We start from the raw sequence: 13,353 nt of genomic DNA, 5'->3' as shown, positions 1-13,353 counted from the left end.
TTCTAAAGGCAGATAGTACAGCAGTTCTTTTATGCCATTGCCCTGTTTGTTGGAGCTTGTTTTGATAGAGTAGAATCCATTCAGCCCACCCGAGGTTTTGTGTAGCCTGACCCTGTACCAGAGAAGAAAATGGGAAAGATTTACCGCCTTGGGTATACAGGAATATCGTTGGACATGCCTGTGTGCTATATAGCAAACAGACTCTCCTGGGCTCTGGTGGTGGGAAAACTTTCTCTCCCCAAACATAGGACGCTTGTATTTTTATATTTCCCGCATAACTAAATAAAGAAACCACGTTTTTGTATCTTGTGCGGATGCTCTGTTCTCATTTTCAGGACCTCACGCTAATGCCCCTCCAGGCTAACTCAGACACTAGTTTGTGTACCGCCTCTGCTTCTCGCCTTGCGTTGTATCTCTTGAGGTATCTTTAAATAGGTCTTTTAAATTTGCTACTCTCTGAGGTCAGAAACGAAACATTTGAGCAACTTTTCCAGCATTTCCTGCCCAACCTGCTGAGACGCTACAATCCGCCCACAGCCTTCCTGGCAGTAAGCCCTTTTGAGTTGGAGGAACTGAAGAAGAAGAACCACCTAAAAGTTGAGCTGAAAATTATAACATGTTTTAGGAACACATCCAGAAATACATATAAAGGAATGCTGTAAAGTGATAACCTGAATGGGGGAGGAAAAAAGGAGAATTTTTTTTAACACTCATCAATATACCTTCACTAAACAGAGTTAAAATCTGCCAATTGATACTCAAAACGTTAATTTTTACCTTCTGCCCGAGGGTGGGGCAGAACTTATAGCTAGCGAAAAAGCCCTTCTGAGTCTAAATGTAGATGAGCTCTGAGGAAAGCCATATTGAGAGAGAGAGAGAGAGATGCAGGTTTCAGTGGCGTAGATACAGAGGAAGTGTAGAGGGTGGGGACTTGGCACATTTCTTTTGCTCTCCCCTTTAAGGGATGCCAGCCTCCAGGTGGGACCTGGGGATCCCCTGGAATTACAGCTCATCTCCAGACATCAGATCCCTTGGAGAACATGGCTGCTTTGGAAGGTGGACTCTGTGACATTGTACCCCACTGAGGTCCCTGTCCTCCCCAGGCTCCACCCCCAAATCTCCAGGAGTTTCCAAGCCTGGATCTGGCAGCCCTACCCCCGTTCCTCTACCAGTGGCCAGGAGGGACCTGGCAACCCTAGCTACACTTGGCAGTGTTCAGGGAGCCAGCATATGGTATTGTCTCATCTTGTAACATGGTGGGTAGGAGTGCGAACTGTAACGCCCGCGGTTCCAATCCCTCCTTTGCCGAGTGGAAGCTGCACACAGGAGAGGAGAAGACTGAGGGGTGATATGATAACCGTTTTCAAGTACTTGAAGGGCTGACATATAGAGGAGGGTTCCGAGTTGTTTTCTGTTGCCCCAGAAGGTCGGACCAAAACCAACGGGTTGAAATTAGATCAAAAGAGTTTCCGTCTAAACATCAGGAAGAATTTTCTAACAGTTTGAGCGGTTGTTCTGTGGAACAGGTTTCCCCAGGAGGTGGTGAGCTCTGCTTCCCTGGAGGTTTTTAAGCAGAGGCTAGATGGCCATCTGTCAGCAATGCTGATTCTATGACCTTAGGCAGATGATGAGAGGGAAGGCTTCTTGGCCATCTTCTGGGCATGGAGTAGGGGTCACTGGGGGTGTGGGGGGGAGGTAGTTGTGAATTTCCTGCATTGTGCAGGGGGTTGGACTAGATCACCCTGGTGGTCCCTTCCAACTCTAATGATTCTATGATTCTATTCTATGACACCCATGTTCATTGTGAAGCATTTCAGACTAACTGATGTTTCCAAGTTGGCCTTCTTGGAGGAGGAAGATTGAGCCTAGTAGAGCTTCTTTTCCTCCTGTAAACACGATAATTATATCACAAACCACCTTTTCATGCATGTCAGCTCAGTTCCTTGTTCTTCAAGCCCTGGAGCAGCAGGAGCCCCTGTGCGCGTAGACCCATTTACTCACCCACAACTTAGCTACCGTATTTTTCGCTCCATAAGACGCATTTTTTTCCTCCTCAAAAGTGAGGGGAAATGTCTGTGCATCTTATGGAGTGAATGCCAGCTGGGCGTGCCGGCGTTCCCCGCCCGGACGGCCAGCTGGGAGGTAGGTGGGGCTGCACAGAGCCGCGCGTCGGGACGGCCCGAGCCGACGCGCACGCGCCCAGCTGGCTCTGTGCGGCCCCGCCCGCCTCCCAGCTGGCCGTCGGGGCGGGGAACGCCGGCTCACGCTGTCCCGGCGCGCACGCGCGGCTCTGAGCAGCAGCACCCACCAACTGGCCGGGGCAGGGAACGCTGGCTCACGCTGTCCCAACATGCACGCGCGGCTCTGTGCAGCCCCGCCCGCCTCCCAGCTGGCCGTCGGGGCAGGGAACGCCGGCTCACGCCTTCCCAACGTGCACGCGCCCAGCCGGCATTCACTCCGTAAGACAAGTTTTTAGAGGAGGAAAACAATATTTTTTCTTGTTTTCCTCCTCTAAAAACTAGGCGCGTCTTATGTCAGGTGCGTCCTATGGAGCGAAAAATACGGTAATTTTCCTCCGAGGCTGTAATGACAACCACTGGATTCTGTAAGGCTGTGGAAATTCAAGATGTCTGTTGCCAGGACACAGCGTTTAGATACAGATTGTATCATTGATCCAGTCAGAAGCGTAAGTGAGCAAGGAGATGCAATAGCATGCCTGTTTTGAGCCACAAATCAAAACTTTTTTTGGGGGGGGTTGCTGGTGTGGTATAATGGCTAAAAAATAAGCTGGGAGCAAGGAATTTTCCAGCGTGAAGCCTATCTCTTTTCACCCCAGTCAGAGCTGCCAACGCAGCTACCAACAAAAAACAGTGTTAAAGCACATCGTAAAAAAGTAGCTAAACACACAGGTACGCATACACACACCTGCATGTGTGTGTATAAAAAACAACAACATTCCTAACTCATTATATAGTTAATGAGCAGGTTCTCTGGTGTTTACTCCTTCCTGCCCTATGTTTGAATGGATGGTTCTGTGTATAACTTTTCCTAGCTGTAACTATTCCTAACTTAACATAAGAAAGGCCATCCTGGATCAGACCAAGGTCTGTCAAGTCCAGCTGTCTGTTCACACAGTGGCCAATCAGGTGCTTCTAAGAAACGCACAAGATGACTGCAGCAGCATTATCCTGCCTGTGTTCCAAATCACCTAATATAATAGGCATGCTCCTCTGATCCTGGAGAGAATAGGTTTGCATCATGACTAGTATCCATTTGGACTAGTCACTAGTAGCTATGGATAGAGGTATCCTCCATGAACATGTTCACCCCCCTCTTAAAGCCTTCCAAGTTGGATGGGCAAACGTATAAGAACATAAGAAAAGCCCTGCTGGATCAGACCCAGGCCCATCAAGTCCAGCAGTCTGTTCACACAGTAGCCAACCGGGTGCCTCTAGGAGGCCCACAAGCATTGTCCTGCCTGTGCTCCACAGCAAATAATATAACAGGCATACTCCTCTGATCCTGGAGAGAACTTATGTTCTAACCTGGATGGTCCCAGGCTAGCCCGATCTCGTCAGTGCTTGGAAACAAAGCAGGGTTGCCCTGGGTTAGTACTTGGATGGGCGACCACCAAGGAGATTGAGAGCCGCTACGCAGAGGCAGGCCATGGCAAACCGCCTCTGAACATCTCTTGCCTTGAAAGCACTATGGCAGGGGTCCCCAACCTTTTTGAGCCTGCGGCCACATTTGAAATTCTTAACACGGCACGGTGGGGTGCAACAAGAAAATGGCTGCCATGAAATGGCTGCTGCAGGAGGCGGCGCCAGCCACAAAATGATTGCCATAGCTTAACTTCAGTACCACAGTGGAGATCTTTGTGCTATGGTGGCAGCTGCTGCCAATGCAACATTTCAAAAAAATCTGCATGGCTGATCAAATCTCCAACAGTCAATCAGAAGCCTTCCTGGGCAAAAGCCCTACCTCGCCCTGCCCACATTGGGGACCTCTGCCCTATGGGGTCGCCATAACTCGGCTGCAACCCGATGGCGCTGGACACACAATCCTGATACATACGATCTGTAACTTCTACAGGTTGAATTTCATTTGAGTAGAACTGGTAGGAAAAACCACATCAATGAACACCGTAATCCCGTGACTTTTTCTCGGCGCCCTTAAAACACAAGAATTGTATTCCACGACGAAATTAAGATCCGTCTACTCAAAACAAGAGCCAGGCATACGTCGGGCATGGAAGATGGCTATTCCTTGTTGCAAGCCTCCAGCATCTGTTAATGAAAGGTATGCTGCTTTTGGATATGGAAGTTCCATCTAACTGTTTAGTCTATGGGCGTACCTATCTCCCCATGAAGTTAAGGCACATTAGGAAACTGAGCGTTTGTTACTCCCAGATTTAAATGGACAGATTTTTCCCTTTCAGCGGCATTTTCTGTCATTCATCACTGGCGCTTCGTGTAGAGGGAACTTTTGCTTTATTCTGAGCTTCAGTGTTTGCAGAAGTTTGCCTCTGTCAGCATGGTGCCTTCTGTTTGCTAATTAAACAAGGTGAAGTAACATGACCTCAAGTCAGATTTCACCCTGAGAAGGGCTCCAAAGTTAGCGATTATGACATACCACCTCTGCCACAGACAAAACCGCTCATTTCCCCCTGCAGTTAAAACTCTAGCAAACACTTATAGCTAGTGAGAGTTACAGGTAAGGTTTTTCGTTTTGCAAATGCAGCCTTGGGTCACGTCTCATCTGGGGCGGGGGGGAGCCATTTTTTCCTTTGCCATTTCTTGCTGAAAATAGATGCCACTGAGCTGCTTTTATTCCCATGAGGGGAATGTAGAGACTTTTAAGGGCCACATGAGACATGGCAGGGTCAATAGGTGCGATCATAGAATCAGAGCTGGAAGGGGCCAACAGGGTCATCTAGTCCAACCTCCTGCACAATGCAGGAAATTCACAACTACCTCCCCCCCACACACGCATAGTGACCCCTACTCCATGTTCAGAAGATGGCCAAAAAAATCCCCTCCAGGAAACCATTGAAAAAGGGCAATTAAATCTTGAATGCATACAGATTCTACATAACCTTGGACTAACCAGAGAATCCAGATAGGAAGGAAGATTACCCTTATAACAGACCTCTAACATAGATCAATTTGGCCGCATGTTTTTTTACATTGGACTACAGAAGAAGAGTAAAGGTCTTCCACCTTCAAATCTACATGTGATAGCTTCTGTTCAAAATGCTGGAGCCAGGGAGCCTTTTCTTCTCTACTTGCTACGCTCCAGTTTTGTTTTGTTTTATAGGGGCACCTGTTGGTTTTTATTGACTTAGTTTTTCTTGCTGGGTTTTTCCCCCCTATGAGTTTTAGCTTGCGGTTAATGTTACGACATGTTTGTGTTGTAAAAATCTATACTTTAATGTGTTTTTAAGTCTGTACTTTTCAGTTTTGCGAGCCGTTTGGAGTATTTCAGTAGAAGGGTGGGGCATAAATATACTAAATGCATAACATAGAATCATACAGTTGGAAGGGACCACCAGGGTCATCTAGTCCAACCCCCTGCACAATGCAGGAAATTAACAACTACCTCCCCCCCACATCCCCAGTGACCCCAACCCTCCCCCCGCCATGCAGGATCCCACAATCAAAGCACTCCCCACAGATGGCCATCTAGCCTCTGCATAAAGACGTCCAAAGATGGGGACTCCACCACCTTCCGAGGCAGCACATTCCACCGTCGAACAGCCCTCACCATCAGAAAGTTCTTCCTAATGTTTAGGTGGAATCGCTTTTCTATTAGTTTAAATCCATTACTCCGTGTCCTAGTCTCTGGAGCAACAGAGAACTCAAAATTCTGCACTCTGGGCCGAAGTTTTGCTGCACATCTAGTTGAAAGCAGCCTGTTTCCCATCATACTCCTGACACAATAAACCTAACAGTAGAAAAGAGCAAGAGTCCAGTAGCATCTTAAAGACTAACAATTTCTGGCAGGGTATGGGCTTTCATGAGCCACGGCTCACTTCTTCAGATAACAGCGACTCTCTCTTTGTCTGTCTCCTAGAGATCTGGAACAACGGAGCGTTTGCAGTTGATTATGGGATAGGGGAGGGAAGCTGACCTACTAGTACTTTGGTTGGCGTCTAATTTTAAGACAATCTTGTCATTTTCCAACAGCCGTTCAGATCAGAAGCTCAATGGTCATTCCCATTGGCATGGCTCCGTCATGGCTCTGTCATTCAATTCTGTTTCGGTTTGTTTAGTTTGGAGAAGGTTGAGGGGAGACATGATAGCCATGTTTAAATATTTGAAGGGATGTCATGTTGATGAGGGAACTAGCTTGTTTTCTCAAATGATGTCTGGGCCGTTGGGGGTGGGTACGGGGGGGAAGAATTCTGAAATTTCTCAAAGGCTATTTGGGTTTTCTAGCTGTTTCTGAAGAAGTGAGCTGTGACGCATGAAAGCTCATACCCTGCCAGAAATGTTGTTAGTAAGGTGCTACTGGACTCTTTCTCTTTTATAGTGAGATAGGAAGAAGAAGAAGAAGAAGAAGGAGAGTTGGTTTTTATATGCCGACTGTCTCTACTACTTATGGGAGAATCAAACTGGCTTACAATCACCTTGAGAGAGCCAGCGTGGTGTAGTGGTTAAGAGCGGTGGTTTGGAGCGGTGGACTCTGATCTGCAGAACCAGGTTTGATTCCCCACTCCTCCACATGAGCGGCGGAGGTAAATTTGGTGAACTGGATTTGTTTCCCCACTCCTACAGATGAACTCAGCTGGGTGACCTTGGGCCAGTCAACTCTCTCAGCCCCACCTACCTCACATGTTGTCTGTTGTGGGGAGGGGAAGGGACAGTGATTGTAAGCCAGTTTGATTCTTCCTTACATGGTAGAGAAAGTCGGCATATAAAAACCAACCCTTCTTCTTCCCTTCCCTTCCTCGCAACAGACACCCTGTGAGGTAGGTGGGGCTGAGAGAGCTCTAAGAGAACTGTGACTAGTCTAAGGTCACCCAGCTGGCTTCATGTGGAGGAGCGGGGAAACCAACCCGGTTTACCAGATTAGCCTCCGCCGCTCATGTGGAGGAGTGGGGAATCAAACCCGGTTCTCCAGATCGGAGTCCACCACTCCAAAACACCGCTCTTAACCACTACTCCACTCTGGTTCTCCAGCCAGGTCCTCAGAAAAATCACAACTCGGTGTTTCCTGTCTTCTCCTTGGTGGGGGGAAATGGAATGGGCAAGTGGAGCGCTGGGCAAATGTCAGACTGCATCAATCTGCTGCCTTCTTTCATCCATCTGAACAACTCCGTGGGAGACACGGCGGAGTCCAAACTCAGTGCGATGCCGTGCATGTTTGCTGTGACATAAACCCTACTGGGACTTGCTCAGAGGCAAGCATACATAGGGTCACGGAAGCCTTAATTCTTTGCTCACATCGTCTGTTTGCCCTTCATGCCACATTCCATTCCTGTGGTTCTCTGTTTCGAGTAAAACTACATTTGCAATTAATTCCTTTGAAACGGTCAAAATGTTGCAATCCTTACAAAGCCCCCCTCAGGCTTCTGAAGCCTCCGGACATCTCTTTTCAAGATGTTCTTTGCGATCGTTTTCTGGCGTAGAACCCTTGAATTTTATTACAAACAGGGTGACAAAGACTGCCGTGGCTAAGGAAATGTGTTTCATCTTCTCTCGAATGTCACACAGAAAATAGCAGATGTGGTATGCATACTGGCTCAGGGGTGGATGTGGATTTTCCTTACAAAACTGTAGCTTAGAAGCTGGGAACGGCCAGAGAACTCCAGAAAACAATCCTCCCTCTTCCTTCCTTCCTTCCTTCCTTCCTTCCTTCCTTCCTTCCTTCCTTCCTTCCTTCCTTCCTTCCTTCCTTCCTTCCTTCCTTCCTTCCTTCCTTCCTTCGTGTTGGGGTTAAGAGCAGTGGTTTGGAGCAGGGGACTCTGATCTGGAGAACCGGGTTTGATTCCCCACTCCTCCACATGAGCGGCGGAGGCTAATCTGATGAACCGGGTTGGTTTCCCCACTCCTCCACATGAAGCCAGCTGGGTGACCTTGGGCTAGTTACAGTTCTCTTAGAGCTCTCTCAGCCCCACCTACCTCACAGGGTGTCTGTTGTGGGGAGGGGAAGGAAAGGTGATTGTAGGTAGGTTTGATTCTTCTTTAAGTGGTAGCGAAAGTCAGCATATAAAATCCAACTCTTCTTCCTCTTCTTCTTCTTCCTTGTCTGCCTTTTTGCCGGAACTGAAGCTGTATTACACAGAATAAGACCATACAATCAACACAATGGTAGTAGGGGATGCAGAGGGATTTGACTTGTAGAAATCTGGAACCAACCAGAAATCTGAGACAGACGTAACACAAAGCAAAAGTATTAACATGATGCTTTCAACAATGCAAGGATTACGTAGTAGGAACCAATTTACAGCAACAGATAGAACAAACTATATACAAACTATATACAATGGTATCATCTACAGTCCCTAACCCTTTACACCATGGTTTTTTTTCTGATCCATTTTGTTACAGCACAGCCCAATTTTAGCGCCTAGATTTGCTGCACCATCCATTGGTTGGGGAGTAATCTATTTAAATCCTTCGACTTAATCTTCTTTTCATGTATATGCCTCAGATTGTTCTACTGCAGAGGTTTCCAACCAGGTGCCCGTATCGGGTTGCCAACCTCTAGGAACTAGCTGGCGATCTCCTGCTATTACAACTGATTTCCAGCCAATAGAGATCAGTTCACCTGGAGAAAGTGGCCGCTTTGGCAGTTGGACTCTATGGCATTGAAGCCTCTCCCCTCCCCAAACCCCGCCCTCCTCAGACTCTGCCCCCAAAACCTCCAACTGAAAGGCAACTGAAAGGCAACTGAAAGGCAGTAGAAGAAGAAGAGTTGGTTTTTATATGCCGACTCTGTCTACCACTTAAGGAAGAATCAAACAGGCTTACAATCACCTTATTGTCCTCAGCAGAAGTAAAAGCAACTTGGGAGTGGTGGTTCCCTGTGAGAAGATGGCAGGGGAGAAAAGTGTTAAGTGCCCCCCATTTCCTCTTTGATAAAGCAACCCCAATATTTCAAGATTTTTTTGTCTTGGTTGACAGGAATTTATATATGGAATGGCTGGGCTTCATGATGTCTAGTCTGAAAGGCTGGTTTATATCATCAACATGATTCCCCCCCCCCCCGGATTTCTTGGGGCCACTGATTTTTTTGGGCCACTGATTTTTTGGGGGGGAGGGGGACTGTTTGCATTCTCCTCCATGAAGAAATATATTCTTTTTTGGCGCAAAGCATCAAAAGTCCTGACGCTCTTCTCTCTGTCCGACGTAATTTTCCTCTGCCGAGATTCTCTGAGATTACATTGCTGAGAACTGAGACCGGGTTCTTTTTCTCACTCCTTCTGGTGTCCAGAGGGTAAAGAGGAAATGAATCACCACTGGGCATTTGTGACCAGTTTCCTTTACCCTGCTTTTATCTCCTTGACAGCCTACAATTTCCTCCGTTTTATGTGGCAAACGTTATTGTTGGGCAGCTAAACTGACAGGTGCACAGAGGGGCACCAACGCGAAATGGGTCTTTTCTGGTACGTGTCTGGTTTCGGCTTTTAATAAATGGTATGAATGTTGTTTTAATTGTGTCGTTCGCAAAGACAAAAACAGGAGGAACAGCCACGGTTTAAAAGAAATTGAAAGTATGAAAGGTCTCAGGCAGATTACATGCCCAGGGTCATGCCGATTACCTCTTGGGGGTCAGGAAGCTATTTTTCTCCAGGCCAGATTGGCCAGGGATTCTGGAGGGCTTTTTGCCATCTTCTGGGCATGGAGTAGGGGTTATTGGGATATAGAAGGGGAGGTAGTTGTGAATTTCCTTCATTGTGCAGGGGGTTGGACTAGATGACCCTGGTGGTCCCTTCCAACTCTATGATTCTATGGATGTTTTAACCTCCCTTGCAGAATCGTTGTTAGGGTCAAAGTCCAAAAATCGTAGAGGTGCTGCAGATTTCTAGTGTACTGCATTGTGGAATAGTGGTTAAAGTGCTGAACTAGGATCCAAGTTCAAATCCCCAGTCTTCCATGTGAAGCTCACTGGGTGATCTCGGGCCGGTCACACACACTCCGCCGAGCCTACGTCACTGGGTTGTTGTGAGATTAAAAAGGGAGGAAAAGAGAACAACGTAAGCCCCTTTGGGTCCTACTGGGGAGAAAGGCGGTGTCTAAATGAAGTGAACAAATATAGAAATGTGCAGATAGTTTAAGGTGGTATCTCTGTTGGTCTGCGGTAGAAGAGCAAGATTCAAGTCCAGTTAGCACCTTAAAGATTTCCAGGGTATAAGCTTCCGAGAGTTAAAGCTCCCTTCGTCAGATATGAATGTGAAGAAATCCATGCAAAAGAAGCATTTCTTAAATAAGTAGCTTTCATTACATGCCGTTGCAGTGTAGTGGTTAAGAGCGGTGGTTTGGAGCGGTGGACTCTGGTCTGGAGAACCGGGTTTGATTCCCCACTCCTCCACATGAGCAGCGGAGGCTAATCTAGAGAACTGGATTTGTTTCCCCACTCCTACACACGAAGCCAGCTAGGTGACCTTGGGCTAGTTACAGTTCTCTTAGAGCTCTCTCAGCTCCACCTCCCTCACAGGCTGTCTGTTGCGGGGAGGGGAAGGTGATTGTAAGCCGGTTTGATTCTTCCTTAAGTGGCAGAAAAAGTTGGCATATAAAAACCAGAAGGTGGCCAAGATGCCCTCCCTCTCATGAACTGCCTAAGCCGGTCATAGAATCAGCATTGCTGATAGATGGCCATCTAGTCTCTGCTTAAAAACCTCCAGTGAAGGAGAGCTCACCACCTCCCGAAGAAGCCTCTTCCACTGAGGAACCGCTCTAACGCTTCTTCTTCGAACTGTAAAGTCTCTAATTTGTGAAGGAGGATACTTTAAAAAAAAGTTGGAAGCATCCCTTATAATTGGACATCTGCCCACATTAGAGAAAGAGCGATAAGCATGCTTGTCCTTTTGAAATCAGACTGGTTAGCAGTGATTCATTCAGGTCTCATTGATTTCAATGGAAGGTAAAGCATCCTCTCTGTCTGGGCAAATACATTTCCAGTCCCGCACTGGTTCAAGGTCTTTTGTCAAATGAAGCAAATTTTGCTCTCCTGATCAGCGCTGCATGGAAAATACAGTTTTGTGGGATTTTCTTTTAAACAGACAATGATGGATGCTAATGAACAACAAAGGACGTTTCACGTTTCTTGAAGAGCCAGTACATAAATGCCGATTGATTCAAGACGTTTTATCATTTGTAAGGCTCCGCACAAGACTACAAACAACAGAGCTGGGGGCTGTGGCCCACACAGAAAGACGGTACATTTTGCAATGATATAAAGATGGCTAAAATGTGCTGGTCCCCCTCACATGAACACATGAAGCTGCCTAATACTGAATCAGACCCTTGGTCCATCAAAGTCAGTATTGTCTACTCAGACCGGCAGCGGCTCTCCAGGGTTTCAGGCAGAGAGGTCTTTCACATCACCTACTTGCCCGGTCCCTTTAACTGGAGATGCTGGGGATTGAGCCTGGGACCTTCTGCATGCCAAGCAGATGCTCGCCCACTGAGCCACAGCCCCTCTCCTCCTGGGTAGGATTGGGCTGCACATCTAACAGACCACACAGCCAAATATAGGTGCCCACATATTGGAAAAAAGCAATAATAATTATTATAAAAGCTAATAATATTAATATGAGAGCCGGCAGGGTGTAGTGGTTAAGGTGTCGGACTAGGATCCGGGAAACCCAGGTTCGAATCCCCACTCTGCCATGGAAACTTGCTGGGTGACCTTGGGCCAATCACACCCCCTCAGCCTAGGCTACCTTGCAGGCTTGTTGTGAGGAAAAACTGGAGGCAAGGAGAATGATGTAAGCCGTTTTGGGGTCCCTGTTGGGGAGAAAGGTGGGATATAAATGGAGCAAATAAAAAATACCAGGCGTCGAAGTTTCCCCCGTTCTCATCACTTGATCAGTGAGCACAGAAAAGGTTCTCTGCAGTTGCTCAGGGGCATCGTCATTCGTGTGAACAGACTGCTAGACTTGATGGACCTTGGTCTGATCCAGCAGGGCCTTTCTTATGTTCTTATGTCATCAGTTTGTTGGGTCTTCCTCTTTTCCTGCTGCCCTCAACTTTTCCTAGCATGACTGTCTTTTCCAGTGACTCCTGTCTTCTCATAATGTGGCCAAAATATGACAGCCTCAGTTTAGTCATTTTATCTTCTTGGGTCAGTTCAGGCTTGATTTGACCCACTGATTTGCTTTTTGGGCCGTCCAGGGTATCCGTCACACTCTCCTCCAACACCACATTTCAAAGGAATCTATTTTCTTCCTATCAGCTTTCTTCACTGTCCAGCTTTCACACCCATACATAGTAATAGGAAATACGATGGCATGAATTAATCTAGTCTTGGTGGCCAGTGACACATCCTTACACTTCAAAATCTTTTCTAGCTCCTTCATGGCTGCCCTCCCCAGTCTCCATCTCCTCCTGATTTATTGGCTGCAGTCTCCCTTTGGGTTGATGGTGGAGCCAAGGAATAGAAATTCTTCAACGATTTCAATTTCCTCATTGTCAACGTTAAAGTGGTGTAATTCTCTTGTAGCCATTACTTTTGTTTTCTTGACGTTCAGTTGTAGTCCTGCTTGGGCCCTTTCTCTTTTAACTTTCGGCAGCAGGCGTTTCAAATCCTCGCTACTTTCCGCCCATAATGCTCAATAACGTGGCCCAAATACGACAGCCTCAGTTTAGTCCTTTTAGCTTCTTTACATAATGTAAAGCTTCTTTACATTATTTAGCTTCCAGCTTCATTACATTATGTGGTTTAATAACGTATACGTAACCAGAAGTAGTGTTAAAAAAAAAATTATTTCGTACCATGAAAGTTATATATGGTACAAACATAAAGAATTGGTTTATTGGTACTTGGAAAGCCTCCAGCGGTGGTTTTGAATCCGAGTACCTGGAGGGTGGCAACCCTACCGATCCAGCCTGGCCTTCCTGATGTCCTGGTGGCTACAGGGATCAGTTTCCCCGGAGGGAAGGGGCAGCCTGGGCAGGGGGGGGGGGCTCCCTGGCGCTGCCCCCCACCCAGGTCCCTCCCCTCCCCAGGATCCCCCTCGCCCGGGCATTGCCCGCCTCCGCCCTCCCTCCTGCCAGCCGTGGCGCCCGGCCCCCTCGCCCTCCGGCCGGGTGACGCACGGGCAGGGCTACCAATGGGGAAGGGGGCGAGCGCCCTATAAAGGGGGGCGATCGCGGTGGGGGGGGGGAGCAGAAAGACCCGGCCGAG

This window comes from Euleptes europaea, chromosome 6 (assembly GCF_029931775.1).
Source record: "Euleptes europaea isolate rEulEur1 chromosome 6, rEulEur1.hap1, whole genome shotgun sequence".
Lineage (NCBI taxonomy): Eukaryota > Metazoa > Chordata > Lepidosauria > Squamata > Sphaerodactylidae > Euleptes > Euleptes europaea.
Note: the sequence above shows the minus strand (reverse complement) of the source record.